At 35.9% G+C, this 19,717-nt stretch overlaps 1 protein-coding gene across 3 annotated transcripts in view; it reads right to left on the bottom strand.

The window, feature by feature from the left end:
- The window catches only part of Srbd1 (S1 RNA binding domain 1), a 180,671-nt gene that overhangs the window by 107,563 nt on the left and 53,391 nt on the right, over positions 1–19,717 (bottom strand). The window lies entirely within an intron of this gene.

The raw sequence follows: 19,717 nt of genomic DNA, 5'->3' as shown, positions 1-19,717 counted from the left end.
AAAGAAGTAAACTAAATGTTCACTGGACATGGTAGTGCTACAATCCTAGAACCTGAAAGCCTGAAGCAAAAGAATCAGGAGGTGAAACCCTGTCTCAAAAACAAACAAATGGAAGGAAAGGAAGGAAGAAGGGAGGGAGGGAGAAAGGGAAGGGGGAGATACCTATAACTTAATTCTTCATAAATTCTGTTTATAAAATTCCATTCAATGAAGTAGTAGCTTAGTGATGAAGAAAAAAAGGAAGAATAATATGCTGTGGTAAAGCAACATAGAGTGTCAGCAGATCTCAATAATCCAAGGACAATTTCACACATAACTGGAAAAGACTCTCAAGCAAAAAGAAAATCTGAAGAATATTTATCTGACAACTCATCTATTAATAAAATGGAAAACATTACTACTAAATGTATCTACTAAAGTGAAAACATATTAATCAGAAAGACATTCCAACATAAATCATATAACTTTCAAGCAAAAATTAGGCAGAGATTTTTCTTACATGCCTACATAATCCATGGCTAGAATGAGAACAAATACATGCCATACATCTAGACTGTTCTCAGAAAAATGAAATAAAATGGGAAAGTGAAACTGTCTGAGAACTGCTGGCTTCATCATTATAGAAATAAGTAAATTATCTGAGTCAGAGTTCATAGAGGAAATAACTATTTTCATCACAATGTCTCTGAAATAAATACTTTTCAAGGCAATGAATTCTCATTTAAACTACTTTGAAAATTATTAACTTCCTTACACCTCACAAAATTTTATAGCAATAACAATTTTCAAAGTATTTTCAACCAAACACTGAAAGTCTGTATTAGATTATAAATAGCCATGATTATATTCTTTATCATATATCCTTATCTAATTTTTTAGTCACTGGATTGTCTCTCTGATTTTAAAAAGAATTTTTCCATCAGTTAAGAAAATGTACCACTGGGAAATGTGACAGCGATACATAACAGACACAAATCTAGAATCTTATCCTTTAGTGCAATAATGATTATTACTGCTGGATTGCAGAATACAGAACATTTTCTCCAATGCTTTGTGGGTTTTCTAACATTGTTTAAAATACTTGAAGGGGAATGTTATTTTCTCAAAAGCATTAAATAAAATTCATGATTTTCCAGTGTATATCATGACACATATTAATTTTAAATGCTAAGTAATTTGACCACATACATTAAACTAAATTTTCTTTCCAGTGTTTTACCATGCTTCTCCTATATTTTAAAGGTTTGGTTCTACTTTGACATGTTCTCTCTCTATATATAGAACATATATATATATATATATGATCTCTATTTCCACTTTTGTGAATGTCATACTATTTTTTAGTATTCTTAATTTCCAGCAGGACTTAATTTTTCTATTAACAAGGATTTTCATTCAAATATGTTGTGTTAATTAATAAGCCTAAACAATAAGTAGTTCACAGTAAGGCAATCAAAGCATGAAAAGGTGCTGTATCCTCAGAAAGATGAAAGCTATTTGCAGAGCAGAAAGTCTGTTATGACAAGCTCTGAGTGAGGCTATAGCTATTTAGTTGTAGAGTATTAATCTGCCAGAAATTTCCTACTGACTTGAACTCAAAGTTAACTTTCACTGAACTCTTTCAATACAACTCACTTTTTCTGAAACAGAAATAACTTCCTTAGTTTATACATTTTTATACCTAATTGTCCTTAGCTTATACATTTTAAAGTATATATGAGAATAATAATCTGTGATTAAAATTTTTCTCAGCAAAGCCAAAAATTCTATTTAATGAGAAAATATGACATAGTTTAGTAAGCAAGGTTTATCCTTAAAAGCATATAAAATGGTGTGTCTTAAAACTGGCATTATCTTAAACTAATTAAAATACAGTAAAAATATTTAGCCCTCATTAAAATCTTATTTGTATTACTATTCTCATTTTTCTTCTATGTGAGAAACTAAAATGCCAGGTAATTTTATGCCCAAGTGCATAAAACTAGCAAAACATCAAAGTTGATCTGGAATTCACAAATCTAGCTCTGCCGTGCAATATTCCCTTTCAAAGAATCTACTGAATATTAAAGTAATTATCCAATACCATCACCTCACAATTTACTTGAACACTGCCGTATGAGATGATTTTAAGAAAAATGAAAGGCAGTAATAGATTTGGATGATAGTGCTTGTCAATCCTTGTTGGCTGGGTAGAGTAAGGGGGAAAGAATGGAGAGACAGGCAGGGGTTCAAAGCCTCATGTCATGCCTCTCATTTCCTTAATCCATCTCACTGGGAAACCAAAGCTAAAGATAAGTAGGTAGTAATCTTCCACTTTACATTTTTACATGCTCAGGGGCTTTCTTAGGAATCAACCAAGAAACAGCTTCTTTATGTTCTAGGCAGACTACAAAGGAAAAGTTTGGGAAAGAATAGATCATAGATAAATGACCTGAGTTCTTCCTCTTTGTAAGGGGTATCTTTATTCAAGCAACTAAATCTCTTTAAATCTAGAAATCTGTATTTCTAACTTGACTTATTTTGTTTACAATTATAAATGCACAAAATTTACAAACTGCCAACTGTTCAACTGCTGTTGAACAAAAAGAATGTATTTAAATCTCATTTTTGAGAAGTAGAAGATTTAAGCATTCATGTCATTCTCAGGACCAGCTCCTAAAAATTAATCTGGTTTGGCCAGGCACTGGTGGCTCATGTCTATAATCCTAGCTACTCAGAGGCTGAGCTCTGTGGATCACAGGTCAAAGCCAGCTTGGGCAGGAAAATGTGTGAGACTCTTATCTCCAGTTAACCAACAAAAAGCCACAGTAGAGCTGTGGCTAAAATGGTAGAACACTAGCCTTGTGCAAAAAAGCTCAGGGACAGTACCCAGGCCCTGAGATCAAGACCTAGGAATAGCACCAATAAATAAATAATACTGACCTCACAGAAATAAAAATGCTTCTAAATAAATAATATGAACCATATGTAATAATTTAAACAACTTAGATAAAATGGAAAATTCTCCGAAAAGGCAGGAATAAGTGAAAAGGAAACAATCTGGGACTGGACATGTAGTTTAGGGTAGAATATTCATGTAGCAGGGACAAGACCCTGAATTCAATCCCAAGCAATGTAAAAGAAATGATCTGAATATACCAACAACAAATTAAGATATTGAATTCACAATTTTAGGAAATAGCCAAAAAGAAAAGTATGTCTTCACCTCTGATTTCTGCCAAGCACAAAAATTCAACACAGCACAGTGATATATACCCAAAAAGTTTCAGCTACACTAGAGGCTAAGGCAGGAAAATCACTTGAGCTTAGAGTCTGAGGACAGCCTGGGCAACCCAACAAGACTCCAGCTATAAATAAATAAATAAATAAATACATAAATAAATAAATAAATAAATAAACGATTCTTCACAAACTTTCATGAAATATAGGAGGGAAACATTTCCCAAGTCATTCCAGAAAGCCAATATCACCCTGATACCAAAATCAGACAAAAACATTGTAAGAAAGCTATAAACCAATAGCTGTTACAAATACAAATACAAAAACTGTCAACAAAATATTTACAAACCATGAGGGACAAGGTAACAAACAGTACAAGAAATGTATCCAATGCCTAACGTATGAAACTGTAACCTCTCTGTACATCAGTTTGATAATAAAAATTTGAAAAAAAAATATTTACAAACCAAATCTAGTAACATATAAAAAGAATTACACACTATAATGCAGTGGGATTTATCCAACAATACAAGGGTAAATAAATACTTGATAACTATTTCATATAATATTTATATATATACATATATATATATCCAAAGAATAAACAAAACTCATAAAATCATGTTAACACACATAGAAAAAAATTAACAAAAGCCAACATTTTCTCATGACCAAAACACCAATAAACTAGAATCAGAAGGGAACTTCCCCAATCAGATTTTTTTAAATGTAGGAAAACCCAATAGTTATCATCATAGTGAAAGGCTGGCTTCAATTTTCCTAAGATGGGAATATGATGAGGATGTCTACGCATGTCATTTCTATTCAACATTTTACTAGAGATTTAGCCATGGAAGTTAGGTACGCAAAATAAATATTTAGGAATAACTTAAATGAAAGAAGTTCAAAATTATAGAGACTACAAAACATTATTTAAAAATTAAAGAGAATCTAGCTGGGAATATGGCCTAGTGGTAAATAAAGTGCTCGCCTCGTATATATGAAGCCCTGGCTGGGTTCCATTCCTTAGCAGCACATATATAGAAAAAAACCAGAAGTAGCGCTGTGGCCTTGAGCAAAAAGAAGCCAGGGACAGTGCTCTGGCCCTGAGTTTAAGCCCCAGGACTGGCAAAAAACAAACTAAAACAAAAAAATTAAAGAGAATCTAAACAAATGGGAGGTTATCACAGGCCCATGGACTGGAAAACATTAAAATGTGGCTCTAACCACTAAAAGGACCTACCAATTCAATGCAATATTCAACAGAATACTAGCTACCTTCTTACAAGCTGATTCTAAACTTCATAATGAATTGGAGGAGCCTCTACCTATACAAAATTAGGAAGGAAAAAAAGTTGAAGATTCATACCTTTCAGTTTTAAAATATAATATAGATCCATGGCAATCAAGGTAGTGTGGTGCTGGTACAAAAACAGACTTACACATCAATGGAACAGTAGCATATATCCACAATAAACTCACACAGGTAAGATTAACTGACTTTGTCAGGGTGCTAAAAGCATCCAATGGGGAACAACAGTCTTCCAACAACTGTTGGTGTGACAACTTAGTAGCCACATACAAAAGAATGAAGTTGGCCCTTTACTATAAAAAGTTAACTTAATGGGGCTGGGAATATGGTAAAGTGCTCGTCTCATATACATGAAGCCCTGGGTTCAATTCCTCAGTACCACATATATAGAAAAAGCTGGAAGTGGTGGCTGTGGCTCAAGTGGCAGAGTGCGAGCCTTGAGCAAAAAGAAGCCAGGGTCAGTGCTCAGGCCCTGAGTCCATGCCCCAGGACTGGCAAAAAAAACCAAAACCAAACAAAGTTAACTTAAAATTAGTCAAAGAATTGAATGTAAGAATAAAAACTATAAAGCTTTTAGAAGAAAATACATCACTATTAGTTAAACCATGATCTTGGATTTGGCAAAGGTTTCTTTTATATGCCACCATATACCATCATATAAAATAATAAGGGAATTATTAACAGAGCTCTAGTGAATGACAATCTGTGGAGAGGGAGGTAAGAGATATGAAGAAGGGATAGATGGGTGTTTCAGATGAACAGGTAAGAATGTATGTTTTAAGCTGAGTGGTACAATACAGTTCATTTAATCATTTAAACTTGTTTAAGGTGTTTCCATACCATATATATATATATTTTTTTTTTTTTGCCAGTCCTGGGCCTTGGACTCAGGGCCTGAGCACTGTCCCTGGCTTCTTCCCGCTCAAGGCGAGCACTCTGCCACTTGAACCACAGCGCCGCTTCTGGCCGTTTTCTGTATATGTGGTGCTGGGGAATCGAACCTAGGGCCTCGTGTATCCGAGGCAGGCACTCTTGCCACTAGGCTATATCCCCAGCCCATACCATATTTTTTAATGTACCTAATTGTACAAATAGTGGTTGGTTTTAATCTGGAAAGTATACCAATCTTTCTGTATCTCCATAGCCCTTACAGAAATACCTTTTTTTTTTTTTTTTGGCCAGTCCTGGGGCTTAGACTCAGGGCCTGAGCACTGTCCCTGGCTTCTTTTTGCTCAAGGCTAGTACTCTGCCACTTGAGCCACAGCGCAACTTCTGGCCATTTTCTGCATATGTGGTGCTGGGGAATTGAACCCAGGGCCTCATGTATACGAGACAAGCCCTCTTGCCACTGGGTCATATCCCCAGCCCCTACAGAAATACCTTTATTGAAAGATTTTATACACACACACACACACACACACACACACACACACACACAAATATATACATATACTTTCCACCTACACTATGCAGATAGAGGCAGAGAGCAATTTTTAAATGGATTCAAACTTCAAATTGATAACTTGGGCAAAGCAAGGGAATGAGGTACTGGGAGGGGTGAACAACAATGACCTACTGGTTATATATGATTTCCTAAATAACAATTATACAGACAAGACCATATAAAGAAGGCTATTTAGTGTCTTAACAAACGTAGAGATGGCAAGATTAATTTCAACATAAAACACCTAAGAGAATTTCATGGAGGATGGAATCTGAGACAGGCTCTCATGGATGATGTAAAAGTTTGAAAGCAGAGGATGAAGAAAAAGTATTCCAAGGAAACAAAACAGTAGCAGCAACACTACTAATTACTAGAATACATGTAGCAGCTATAATAAAAAAAAATAGCAATCAACATTTCTTGATTCAACATAGAACTATCTTAACTATTCTTAATGCCATACCTAATTTGACATTCAAAAAAATTCTACAAAGTATTCTAGTGCGTGTGTGTGTGTGTGTGTGTGTGTGTGTGTGTGTGTGTGCGCGCGCACGCATGCTGATCCTAGGGCTTGAAATCAGGGCCTGGGTGCTATCCCTGTCCTTGAGCTTTTGTGCTCAAGGCTAGCACTCTACCACTTGAGCCACAGCTCTCCTTCCAGATTTTTGGTGACTAATGGAAGATAAGAGTCTTACATATATTCTTGTCCAGGCTAGCTTTGAACTGTGATCCTCAGATATCAGCCCCCTATAAGATTATAGGTGTGAGCCACTGGTGCCCAGCTCAGTATTCTATTAACATCCCTTGTTTGGAGATGCAGCAACTCAGACATGAGGTAAATTAAGCACAGTTGCTGTGGTAGTGGAGGATAAAGACATAATTTAAACCTAGCTCCACAGACTGAGTTCCTAACTACAAAAGAGGTAGGAAATACTCAAAGAATAAATTTCCCAATTCATATAGCATAGATGAATTACTGGAATCTAAGAGCATTGGTATGAAGAGAAAGGGCACTTAAATGGAAGCCACTGACTCAAAGAACAAAACTTCATTGTAAGTAACAAGAACAAGTAAGGAGATGATTTAGATGAGGCTATTGTAAAAATAAAATATTAAAATAGTTATTTTGGCTTGTATGTAATAAACTGCAGGATGTAACTGGAACCATGCTAATTAATTACTACAATGGATAAAAAAGTGGATCATTGATACTTTTTTAAAATTCCATGAGTCCTTAATAAATGGTATCAAAGACACAACACAAAGAAAACTAAGAAGAAACATGTTTCATGAATGCCATTCCTTGAGCTGAGGAGAGAGTATCAAGATTATACTAGGAAAGTATACTGAGGTTAGCTCATGAAAGTCTTAACATCTTAAAGAAAGAATATTGACCAATGGAATACACTGAGAAAGAGAAGAAACATTCCAGTGATAGAATCAACAGTTTGAATGAAGTGTGCAGCAGAATAAAAAAAAATCAGATATTATAAATTTTATGCCCAAGGGAATTGCTAGCCCATCAGCAAAGACTAGGATTACAAAATTTCTAAAAAAAAAAAAAAAAAAAAAAAAACCATGAAAAGCAAAAAGTTTGGGCCCAAAGCAAAGAGTTGAATTTAGATATGGGATGTCAAAAGGATACCCAAAGCATGCACAAAACAGTTAACTGAAGTCCAGGTCTCCAAAGAAAACTTAAAACTAAGATGAAGCCCCAGAAAAGATGGGTGGGGAACGCCCCAGAGGAGCTAGCGGCTATCAGTGTGGAGCCACGTATGCCTGGAACTCTGCTGCAAACAGCAGAGTCACTACATGCTCTTGGGCAACCCAATGGGCATTAAGGCATGAGTTGGCTCCACCCCAAGCCTGCACCTCCTAGAAATCTCTATTCAAAAGAGTCCCTAAGTACAGGTGTCTGTTACCTATTGGCTGTTGATTACATCATACACTTGGTGATTCACCTATATAGGCTTTGAAACTGCACAATAAACTAGATCTGCACCTCGATTCTGGTCTCCGGAGTCTGTCTCACCTGGGCCCCCTCATCTTCCATGACTCCATCTCCACTTGCCCCCCAAGCTGCTGGCCGGCAGTGACTGCAGCAACTGCAGCAGAGATGAAGAGATTACTCCCCAAACAAGGACATTCATAGAAAAGACAAATGGATAGAATGTTTGAAACATTGCCTAAGCTCAAGAGTAAGGAAGAGAGAAAAATGCTTAAAGAATTGTTAGCAAAAGGAAAAAGCTGACTATGAGAAGGGTGGGAGATGCATGAGAATTGTAAACTAAAGGAGTACAGAAGAGCTGCAGTTTAAAAGAGGTTGCTGGAAGAAGCCACTGGACGAGGTTTTATGAACCTGTAACTCCAGAGTCTAATACTAATTGAGATCTCAATAAAGATTTGCAGTAGAAATGAGGAAATGAATTTTATTCCAAGAAGAAAATTATCCAATACAATCAAGTTATTTGAAGATAGCAACTGTGATACCACAGTAAGCTCTCGGGCTTTTACCTGTGCAGGGAGTTAAAAATAAAATATTTCACTTTTATGTAATGAGAAAAAAAGAATGTTGTGCATACTCTAGATTTTGGAGACAAACTTTTCCCCAAGATATTAAATTCAAGAAGACAGATACATTTTTCTACTAAGCACAAACCTGTCAGTTCATACTAAGGAAAAGTAGTCAAAAGTAAGAAGAAAAAAGGCAGAAAAAAATATGAAGATAAGTAGAAGCAAATTGTATCTGAAAGATCTGAGCTATTTCAAAAGCCTAATGTGTACCTGAGGTGCTCTCAGGTCTGCTTTCTTTATCTTTCTCTCAGATCACCCTGCCAAAATCTTTGAGGGGGAAAAAAATGTAAACTCCCACATCTAGAGCATGAGCGGGGATCCCTAAAATCCTCCCAGTCCTTCTGCACAAAATTAAAAAAAAAAAAAAACTTTTAAAACAGAAAAGACTGATCGTGTGGTAGAAATCTTATTATGTTTCTCATCAAATTCTAAGACTTCTAAAAGTAACATCTCCTAACAGGAGCCAGAAGAATGTCCCAAAGGGCTTGAGATGGAGTCAATCTCCAAAGAGGAGATAAAGAAAATAGGTTTTAATTCATAATAAGCCAAGGACCTTAAAGAGAAGGAAATCATTAAGTACTAGAAACGTGAGCCTAGAAATTAAACAACTTCTCATTACAGAAGGTATTACAGAGACATCTTGTGTTTCTATCTCACAAGGTTCTAGTGATATCATGATTTGAGCTCTGAATTAGAGTCCAAACACATTGCAAAGAACAACTTGAAACAGAAAATGCTCCAGATGTGGGAATTTACATTTTTCCCCCCTCAAAGATTTTGGCAGGGTGATGTTAGTTAGAACAACAGAATGGTTTTAAACAATGGAGCTATCAACCTGACACATTTGAGGAGAATATCTATCCAACTTCTTACAGTCCTTTGTATCTCTAGATCCATATAAATCAATATGTTGGAAGGAAAAATAAAACTGCATAAAGAACAGTAAGGTCTTTGTGTATCAAGATAATGTAGTGTGTGTGTGCGTGCAGGTTTTGTTTGTGTGTGTGTGTGTGTGTGTGTGTATAATGGAATTTTACTCATCCATTAGAAAGAATATAAATTAGGCCAAGAGAGATAAAAGTTACATGTTTTCTTTCACATGTTAAAGCTAGAATTAGTTTATAAACATAAAATTAAACTATTTGGGTGGTATGGAAAAACATACAAATGTATTAACTGAACTATGATAGATTCAGGGGAGAACACAGTGTAATTCCTCAGAAAGGCTAAATCAATGGTCAACAAAATAGACACCCAGAAATGGATACTTGAAAGAGGTGGAGTCAGGGGAGGGTGGGCTAATAAATAGAAGAAGGTGGGGCAGAATCCCGCCAATAATTCAATGCATATCCTAGAAAATTAAGAAAATTGAGGGAAGAAGTGAGTAGGAAGGGATAGGTAAGAATATTGAAAGGGGTGACACTGATCAAGATGCACTGTATTCATAACTGCTTTGTTGAATGGCAACTCCTTTGTACAACTACTTAAAGATAATAAAAATATTCTTAAAACAATAATAAGAACTTTGGGTAAACAAGATAAGAAAATAAATACTAGTATCAGTCAAAAGTATACCCATCAATTGCTAAGCTGGTGACTCATTTGCAAGCTCAAGTTGCTTATCACCAAGTAATTAATAAATATCACCTAAGGTTCCTCAGTTATGATGACCCCTTGTGCTTATCAATCAAGCTCTAGATTAACTTGCAGTTAGTGTTTTTTACTAATACATACAATACTAGAGATGAGCTAATAATGATCCTAAACTACCAATACACAAGCCACCAATATCTTTAAAAAAAAAAAAAAGCAACTAATGAGTAAAAGGCATGAGTCACAAAATTTTCAAAAATAACTCCACGAAACACCCTACCTCAGGAAATTTTAAAATAAATAAATAAATAAGGGCGTGATAATTTTCTTAGTAGTACTGAGCTTCCTGTTTTCCCATTCTCTATGACCATGATAAGTAATAGGAAATGATTAATGGCCCATACCCTATATTTAAAAGAAAAGTCTGTTAACTGAGAAGCATGCAAGGGTTCAAGGGCAATTTGGCAGAAACAGAAAAGTATACATCTTTTTCAAACTTCATACTTATTACATATTTCCTAATATCCATCTCTCTGAATTCAGAGGTCACTCTTTTAATTGCAAGGGGTGATCCACATATGGCACATGGCAATGGCAGCAAGAATTTCTATACTGCCTTTATCATCAAATGAGAAGGGTATACCCCTGCACCTGCCTTCCTTAATTAAAGATTCAAACAGCAACTGAGATGCATATACTGCTTACTTCTCACACATACTCAGCTATCTCCTTTCATAAAACCCAAGAAGAAACTTTTGCTGTTTTTCCTATTTTGACAGTTACATGTGTCTCAAATGCTCTGCCTTCTTGGGAAAAGAAAGGGTCCCATTATGTGCCTCTGTGTCATTGTTTTCTTATATTTTACAGGTACAAATTGCCAGGGCTAGGTCTGGGTTGAAATTTATTTATATGCCATATATGAAAAAAGAAGTTAAGCAAACAAAATTACAGAATATTTTTAATCTATTAATTTTAAGAAGTATTTTATTAATATATACATACACATTAACAAATATTATTTACAAGAGTTCTTAGTACAATAGATTATAAAGGATCTCTACAAGTCACCAATAAGTTAAAAAAATACAAATTTGAAGACAAATAAATTTCAATATGTAAAACATCCTATAATTGTTACTGTTCAGATTAAGGAAGTTCTATGATAAAGATCCCCCCCCCCCAAGAAAAAATACAAACATGGTAAGAAGCAAAAAAGTAAAGGGCTTTTAAATTGTTTTTCTTAAGTAAGAAGAAACAACTATTGGTTATGAAAAAAAATCTGTTTTAAAACTTAATTACAAGAATTTTCTAATATATTCAGCCCCGAACAGAAACAACAGCATCTAAAAGATGTGTTTACAGGAAGATAAATATACAAAACACATATGGCAAACCTTCTCTGGGTCCTATTTCCTTTGTTCTTTCTTCAGACTCAGTTTCCCACTTAAATATGTTTAACAGCTTTTTCTCATATGGCTCAATAAAGAATAAACAGGCTGTGAAGTTAAACTGGTTAAACCATCTCTGAAAAAGATACTGACAATGACTTTTATTGTATCTTTCTGAGAGTTGAGAATTTCTTTAGACACTCTCTTCAATCTTCTGATAGGCAAGATAAGTGCCTACTCTTATCAATCATAAGCACTGTGTGAGACCAGATTCTCCGATCCACAGAAAAATAGAAAAGCAAGGTTGGGAGAAGCAAAGTTGAAAAAAAAAAAAAAGTTATACCCTTAGCTCTCATTTACCTTCTTGCTAACTATTGCCACCCCGCCACTGCCATTGCCACCAACTACCATATCTACCCCATCCCCCCCAAAAAAACTTGAAACAACTGCTTTAAATTTCTTTTAGTGCAGCAAGCAATAGCTTGTAAAAGGATGTAAACCAGCTGAAACATTTGACAGACAGTGTTAAATACCAGAGAATTCCTATCAACCATTTTACTTTAAAAGGTGCTTTGATGTTGGCTATCTTTCATGTACCTCTTTCATGGCACATTAATAAAGAAAACGCAGCCGAAGTAAATCAAGACCCAAGGTCATGTCTAGAATTACAGCACTGTAGGTACCTGATGAAATACGGATTAATGCTGCATGAGTAGTGAATAAATAAAAAGCACCTCGACCCACCAATCAGGCAAGCTTCATAAGTGCTTCTGAACTTTATTCTGCAACTAGACCTAATCCTCCATGCCTCTGAAACCTCATTATCATAATGTGAACCTAAATGTTAAGGTTCCTTCAAAATGCAAGTGCTATGAAGCGGAAAAGTAATGGGAATTAAGCTGGGTGTAACCTTAGACATGTACGGATGTGGAGAACTTGAAAGTGGTATTTCAATAAGTTAGGAGAGCATAATACAAAGATTTAACCACATAAAATACATTAAAATCAAAAGCCCACCCCCACCAGGCCAAGAAACACAAATAAGACGGATTCAAGAACTACTTTCAATTTCTGCTCTGAACCTCCAAGATCTATATAACCAAATGAAAAGAATCTCAGCAAAGGAATCAGCAATTTTGAATTCTACTACAAACTGAAATGAGAATTTCTCATGTTTTGGCACAATTCAAACAGTAGTACTAAGAAAATGATCTAAGTGTTCCTCAGTCAATTAAATGCTTCCTTTAAAAAGTACTGGCCAAGGTAATGGAAGACAGCAAGCACTACAGTACCATAAAGAGAAGAAAATATGAATAAGAATAGATGTAAGACTAGTAATGTCAAAGTAAAAATAGTTTTAACCATTGACAAAACAATACTAACCCTTACACATTTAATTTTTTCTAGCAACTATGATCAGAGAACTAAAAGAATTTAATATTAATAAATTTTCTTATATGCATTATTTGTCTGTATTCACAATGACACTGAGCTTAAATATGAACTACTGGACATTATTCACAGAAATAGTTACTAAAAGTCACCCAAAGATGGACTCAACAAGCTTATAATTTAGCTTTATAATTTTATCAACAGTAATGGGAACATTTACATATAATTATTTCACCTACTTACAAGTATTAGTATTTTAAAAAATCTATCCTTTTCTACTCAACTGATACCTTTATGACAGAAAGTACTGTTTATCTGATGTATTTATTTGAAATAACAACATTAGAAATGAGATTAGTGAACTCTATGCTATATTCAAAATCAGATTAAAATATTAGTTGAGACGAAGACCTAGAAGTTTAAATTATACACTACCAAAAACAGATTAGAAAGAAAAAAATGTAAAATACTTGATCAAATTGTTTCTCCATTGTTCATTGTTTCTTCCATTCCTAAAGTTATGAAAACATATAAAATCTCAAAGTTTATCAATTATTACGTTAATGCTGAACATTGTGTTACTTAATTTATGTTTTAAGTTATGATACAGCAAAGGCACTTGTCTAAACAGAACATCTGTTTTGGTTATACTACACTACATTTTTGGCAAGAACTTACAACAAAACAAAAACAATGAAGAATCTGTATTGGAACTGGCAACAAAAGCAGATTTATATCCAAAAATGTTAAAGACATGAAATGACCATCACTGGGCTATAGGCCAGCTCTAATCTAAGTCAATAAACAAAAATCTGCAAGAAGGGCTATAGTTAAGGGTGGGCTGGGATAACTATTACAGATATTTAAATTGGACATAGGGACACCAAAAGACATGGGATATAAAACTAGTAAAACACATTTTATTTTAATCAAAAGCTGTCAAACTGAATTCAAATTTAAACAGTATTTTTAACCAAACATACACACACAACACACACGCACATACACTCCAATTAGTTGTTCTTTATGCCTCCTTTCCCACCATACTTCATTGCAAAGTCTATTTTAAGCTACATTTTTAAAAATTCTGGTCTTTCAACAAAATAAGCATAATCTTATTGTTATTTTGCCCAATATCACAAATATCTCAGTAAGAAAACCTAATCAATAAAAATCCAGTATGTTTTATTATCACAGGAATAGAGGGAGAAACATCAAAATATGGTGAAAAAATTTGTCACTTAAATCTTCTCAAGTAATTGCTACTGGAAGATGTTGAAGGGGCTGGAGGCAAGCAGTAGAGCACCAGCCAAGCAAGCAAGCCGACAAAGTATAAGGCCCTGAGCTCAAACCCCAGCTGGAAGGAAGGAGAGAGGGAGGAAGGGAAGGAGGAGGGGAGGGAGAGAGGCAGGGAGGGATCAACTACAGCCTTAATATCTAGAAAACAATATAGGCTGTTCCATGTTCTAAGACTAATTCATGCCAGGTATGGTGTTGTACAACTATAATCCTAGCCCTCAAGAGGCTGAGGCAGGAAGACTGTAATTGAGTCCAGCCTGATTTAGCCAAGGCTCATTCTCAAAAAAGAAAAGGTGGAAGGGAGGGGGAATTCACGGCCTTCATCATTACTAAAACCTTTGTGTAAGAAAAAAGGAAAACATTACACTAATGAGAAACAACAACTATAGGGCAGGGAAGATATGTTGCAAGCTATTCTGACAGACTAATCCAAGGCCAGAATTCAAATAAGACTTAGAAATCATACCATCAAAAGCCAGACATTGGTGGTTTCCCCCTATCAGTCTGGTTAGTTGGGAGACTAAGATTGGGAGGATAGCCCAGGCAGAAAAATTACTCTTCTCAATGGAAAACTACACAGGATGACACAAACTTGTTTTTCCAGCTATGAAACTTAACATAGATGGGACATGGCACATGCCTGGGTAGTAAGCAAGACCTTATTTCAAAAATAACCAGGAAAAAACAAAACAGAGCTTGAAGCATTGCTCAGAAGAGGGCCTACCTTGCACGTAAAAGTTCCTGAAATGCCATCAAAGGCTCTACCATAAATCCTATAGTATCACAAAAGTCATGTATCCAAATTAAAGTTCACAAAGACTTTTCAGATACTGCTTCTAACAAATCTCAATATGCACAGACTCAAAATTCAGCCTGAAGACCCTGTAGATCACTTATCACTAGAGGCCTGGAAGATTCACTCAAGTGTAGCCAGCAAATGCAAGGCAAAAACCCCAGTATCATGCACATACCCAAAATATTATTACAATGTTTACTACAGTATGTGTGGCATTACTATGGCACTCACACCAAACATTAGCTAAGAGCCACATAAAATCTCTAGTTTGCCATTAGGTCTATTAAATAGTTGAAACTGGGTGCCAACTCACCTAGCTATTCTCTCCTGAGGCTGAGAGCTGAAGATCATGGTTTAAAGCTAGCCCAGTCAGGAAAATCCATGAGATTCTTATCTCCAATTAACCAGGGAGGGAGGGAAGGAGTGAGGGAGGGATGGAGGGAGGAAGGGAGGGGAGCTGTGATTCAAATGGCAAAGCATAAGCCTTGAGCAAAAAAGCCCATGAGCACCAGTAATCCTACAGTAATCTTGTAATCCTAGCTATTCAGGGGGCTGAGATTTGAGCATTCAGACTCAAAACTAGCCTGGATAGAAGGCTATAAAACACTTTTCGTGAAGCTGTAGTTCAAGTGGTAGAGTGCTAGCCTTGAGCAAGAAAACTCAATGCCCAGGCCCTTAGCTCAAGCCCTATGACTAGTACCAAAACGAACAGCAACAACAAAACCTGCATTGAGGGTGAATATGGTCAAAATAACTTCATATACACGTGAGAAAATGGAACAATGAAGCTTGCTGAGATCAACTGGGGACCCAGAAAAGGACGATGAAGGAAAGTAATAAAACACTAAATCTCATCAAACTGCCTTGTATGCATATAGACATGTCAAAATGAAATCCCCTTAATGCTAATAAAAAAAAATACAGAGATGTAAATGTATATACCAGTCTAAATCCCCTCAATGCTAATAAAAAATACAGAGATGTAAATGTATATACCAGTCTAATTTTCCTAAGACAAAAATGAAACAAGATCAACATGTTTTATTTATAAGAAACAATGCTGACTTCCAGGGGTTATTCTACTCTGTCTTCCTGAGTGTGTATAAACTAACCTCTCTCTCTCTCTCTCTCTCTCTCTCTCTCTCTCTCTCACACACACACACACACACACACACACACACACACACACACACAATCTTGCCTAATCAAGATCACTCAATAGTCACTTGTAAAGCCTATTTTATTTTCCATATGGAACATTAAAGTATCACTTGTTTATCTCCAAGAGATATGAACATTTTATTTATAAATCCACCCGAACTTCAGAAAATGTTCCACCTAGGCTATTAGAGGAGAAACAGAAATTCTCTTGATATCACCTTATTTTAATTATATTCCAGTTTTCTTTTAATGATACTTATTCTATCTTTCCAGTCCTGAAATCATTCTATTTCACAGACTAAAAGAGTGGGTAAGCAATTCCATTTTCTCTTAGTACCTGATTAGGACTTGGAGAACTTAAGATTATGTACAAACTATGGAATCACTTATCTATGTCTCTTTCTTCTACAATAATGATTAAAGGCCTTTTAGGCAATACTTAATACTAGAGGGAGAGGAAGGCAATAAAACTGAATCAAATGCTTTAGACTTTCAGCTGCTTATGATAGATTAGTAGCTTCCCTCTAATATACTTAGTTCCTACACTTTTTTTTCAGTCTTCAATACATTCATATAAAATACATACTTGGCAGGAAACCTGAAGTCAGTATACTCAAATCAGTTTTAGTTTCCAGAAATTTTTACAGGTGGCAAAGCCAGGAAAGTCAATGTGTTCTATTTAGAACATGATTGGATATTTGCATATTAAGTAAAATTATTAAATGTACATGAGCAAAATCAGGTACTCAATCTAACAGACATCAATTACTAAAGAGAAAGATGGGTATAAAATTTAGTCCCAAACATAGTGGCAAAGAAAATTTGTAATCTTCTATTAAAAAATTAATGTCTTAAGAAAATGTTCAAATAATTTTTATATACTTTAATGGACATAAGATTTGCTCTACAAAATCAGCTAAACATTTTTTTATTTTTTACTGTAATCATTTTACCACCTCTTTCCATAAATTTGTTACTCAGACTGAATCTTTGAAGTGACTTGCTAAAAGCCTTTTTTCTTACAATAAAATTACAGCAAAACTTTACCATGTGTTAATAACCAAAATATTTCCAAAGTTTTCTTTGACATGAATAAGCGTAACTGTGAAAATACTATTCATTAATTTAATCTTTTCCAAAAAATATGGAAAGGACTGTGGTTCATGATTTTGATAGTAGATGTCTAGTTTACATAGTTCAATGTGTTCAATAAACTATTGTCCTATTTGTTTTCATTAAGGGCAGTTGTAGCTAGGCACTAGTGGCTCACATCTGTAATCCCACCAACTCAGATTGAGATCTGAGGATTGTGGTTCCAAGCCAGTTTAGGCAGGAACATTCCTAAGACTCTTACCTCCAATTATCCACCAAAAAGCCAGAAGTAAAGCTGTGGTTCAAGTGGCAGAGCACAAGCCTTGAGGGAAAAAAGGAAAGCTCAAGGACAATGATTGGACCCTGAATTCAAGCACTGAGACCAACACATATACATACAAGTACATATACGTACATATACACACATAGCATTTACAATTTTATAATACAGTATGATTTATATTTCTAAGACCCTCCCACCTTCTCATTAGAGACTGTAGTGTGTGTGTGTGTGTGTGTGTGTGTGTGTGTGTGTGTGCATGTGAGCTGGTACTATGACTTGAACTTGTCCCTTAGCTTTTTCAGCTCAAGGCTGGCACTCTACGACTTGAGCCACAGCTCCACTTCCAGCTTTCTGGTGATTTACCAGAGAGAAGAGTTTCATAGACTTTCTTGCCCAGGCTGACTTCAAACTAACATCCTCAGATTTCAGCCTCCTGAGCAGCTAGGATTACAGGTGAGCCACCTGTTATCATAGTTGGTTGTTGGGCTGCATATATATACATTTTACTGGGCTGTGATGTAAGGTTTGTTTGCCATAGTTGAGGATGATTAGACAAATTAAAACATTGCTGCATGAAATTAAGTAACCTTATAACCTTTGGAAAGTTTGTAAGCTTTATAAAAAGAGAGAAGATTGGCCTATAAGAGTCTCTGAAGAGAGCTAGACTCCTGAGTAGCTAGGACTATAGGTATGAGCCAGCAGTGCCATGCAGAGACCCATATTTTTTATGTAGCAGGCTACTACATAAGATATATTCTGTTTTCTGTTCAACATTTTTAAAAATGCTGTTTGAGATCCACTTAATTGATTCCATCTTTTGTAAGAGTTGCAACCTACACTTTGAAAAATAGAAGTCTCTGCTGGGCAATTGTGGCTCACATCTGGATTCCTAGCTACTCAGGAGGCTGAGAGGTCTAAAGGTTGTGGTTCAAATGCAGCCAGGGCAGGAAAGTTCATGAGACTTATCTCCAATTAACTACCAGAAAACTGGAAGGAGAACTGTGGCTCAAAGTGGTAGAGCATTAGTCTTTAGTAAAAAAGCTCAATGACTGAGCCCAGACCCCTGAGTTAAAGGTCCACAACTGATCCCCTCAAAAAAAGGGTCTAGAGGGCTGGGAATATGGCCTAGTGGCAAGAGTACTTGCCTTGTATACATGAAGCCCTGGGTTCGATTCCCCAGCACCACATATATAGAAAACGGCCAGAAGTGGCGCTGTGGCTCAAGTGGCAGAGTGCTAGCCTTGAGCAAAAAAGAAGTCAGGGACAGTGCTCAGGCCATGATTCCAAGGCCCAGGACTGGCCAAAAAAAAAAAAAAAAACAGGGTCTAGAAATCTCATATGACATGGTAAAATGAGGATGAGGACGTAAGTCTAGGTACATTGGACAAATGAGTAAAGAAAGAAGTCCAGCACATTTTACTTCAGTTTGGGTAGACATATATATTATAGCACACAAACAGAATTTCCTGTAATCAAAAGAGAAGATTTGTTACCCCTGAATCTATCTAAAATTCATACAATTGTCACTATTCACAGAATATATAAATATGCACATTTGTCTCTTTATCACACTTTCCCCACTGCAACAAAAGCTTTTAGATGGCAGCTACTTGGTTCACTAGGTTCATTCCTACAGCAAAGGGCTATGCCTGCCACACCATTTTAGGTGCTAATTGATATTTTGCTGACTGTATTAAAGCACATATAATGGAATGTCTGTTTGAGGATGAACCCCCGGACAAAAGATAAGGGAATAATCACCTATCTTTGTCCTATAAAGTGAGTGGTGTTTGGGGGATGTGACAGGAGGGAGTTAAAAAGTTAAGAAAATGACTTTAGGGGGCTGGGGATATGGCCTAGTGGCAAGAGTGCTTGCCTCGAATACATGAGGCCCTGGGTTCGATTCCCCAGCACCACATATACAGAAAATGGCCAGAAGTGGCACTGTGGCTCAAGTGGCAGAGTGCTAGCCTTGAGCAAGAAGAAGCCAGGGACAGTGCTCAGGCCCTGAGTCCAAGCCCCAGGACTGGCAAAAAAAAAAAAAAAAGAAGAAAAGAAAATGACTTTAGAAAAAGGATGACTGGGCATCATAATGTTTCTGCTGTACCGGAACAATTCTTGGTGGAAAGTATCCCATTCATCACATGACATGCCAGAAGAGTTT

The sequence above is a fragment of the Perognathus longimembris genome, chromosome 8, assembly GCF_023159225.1.
Source record: "Perognathus longimembris pacificus isolate PPM17 chromosome 8, ASM2315922v1, whole genome shotgun sequence".
NCBI lineage: Eukaryota > Metazoa > Chordata > Mammalia > Rodentia > Heteromyidae > Perognathus > Perognathus longimembris.
The sequence above is the reverse complement of the archived record's forward strand: the minus strand, read 5'-3'. Positions and strand labels throughout refer to the sequence as shown.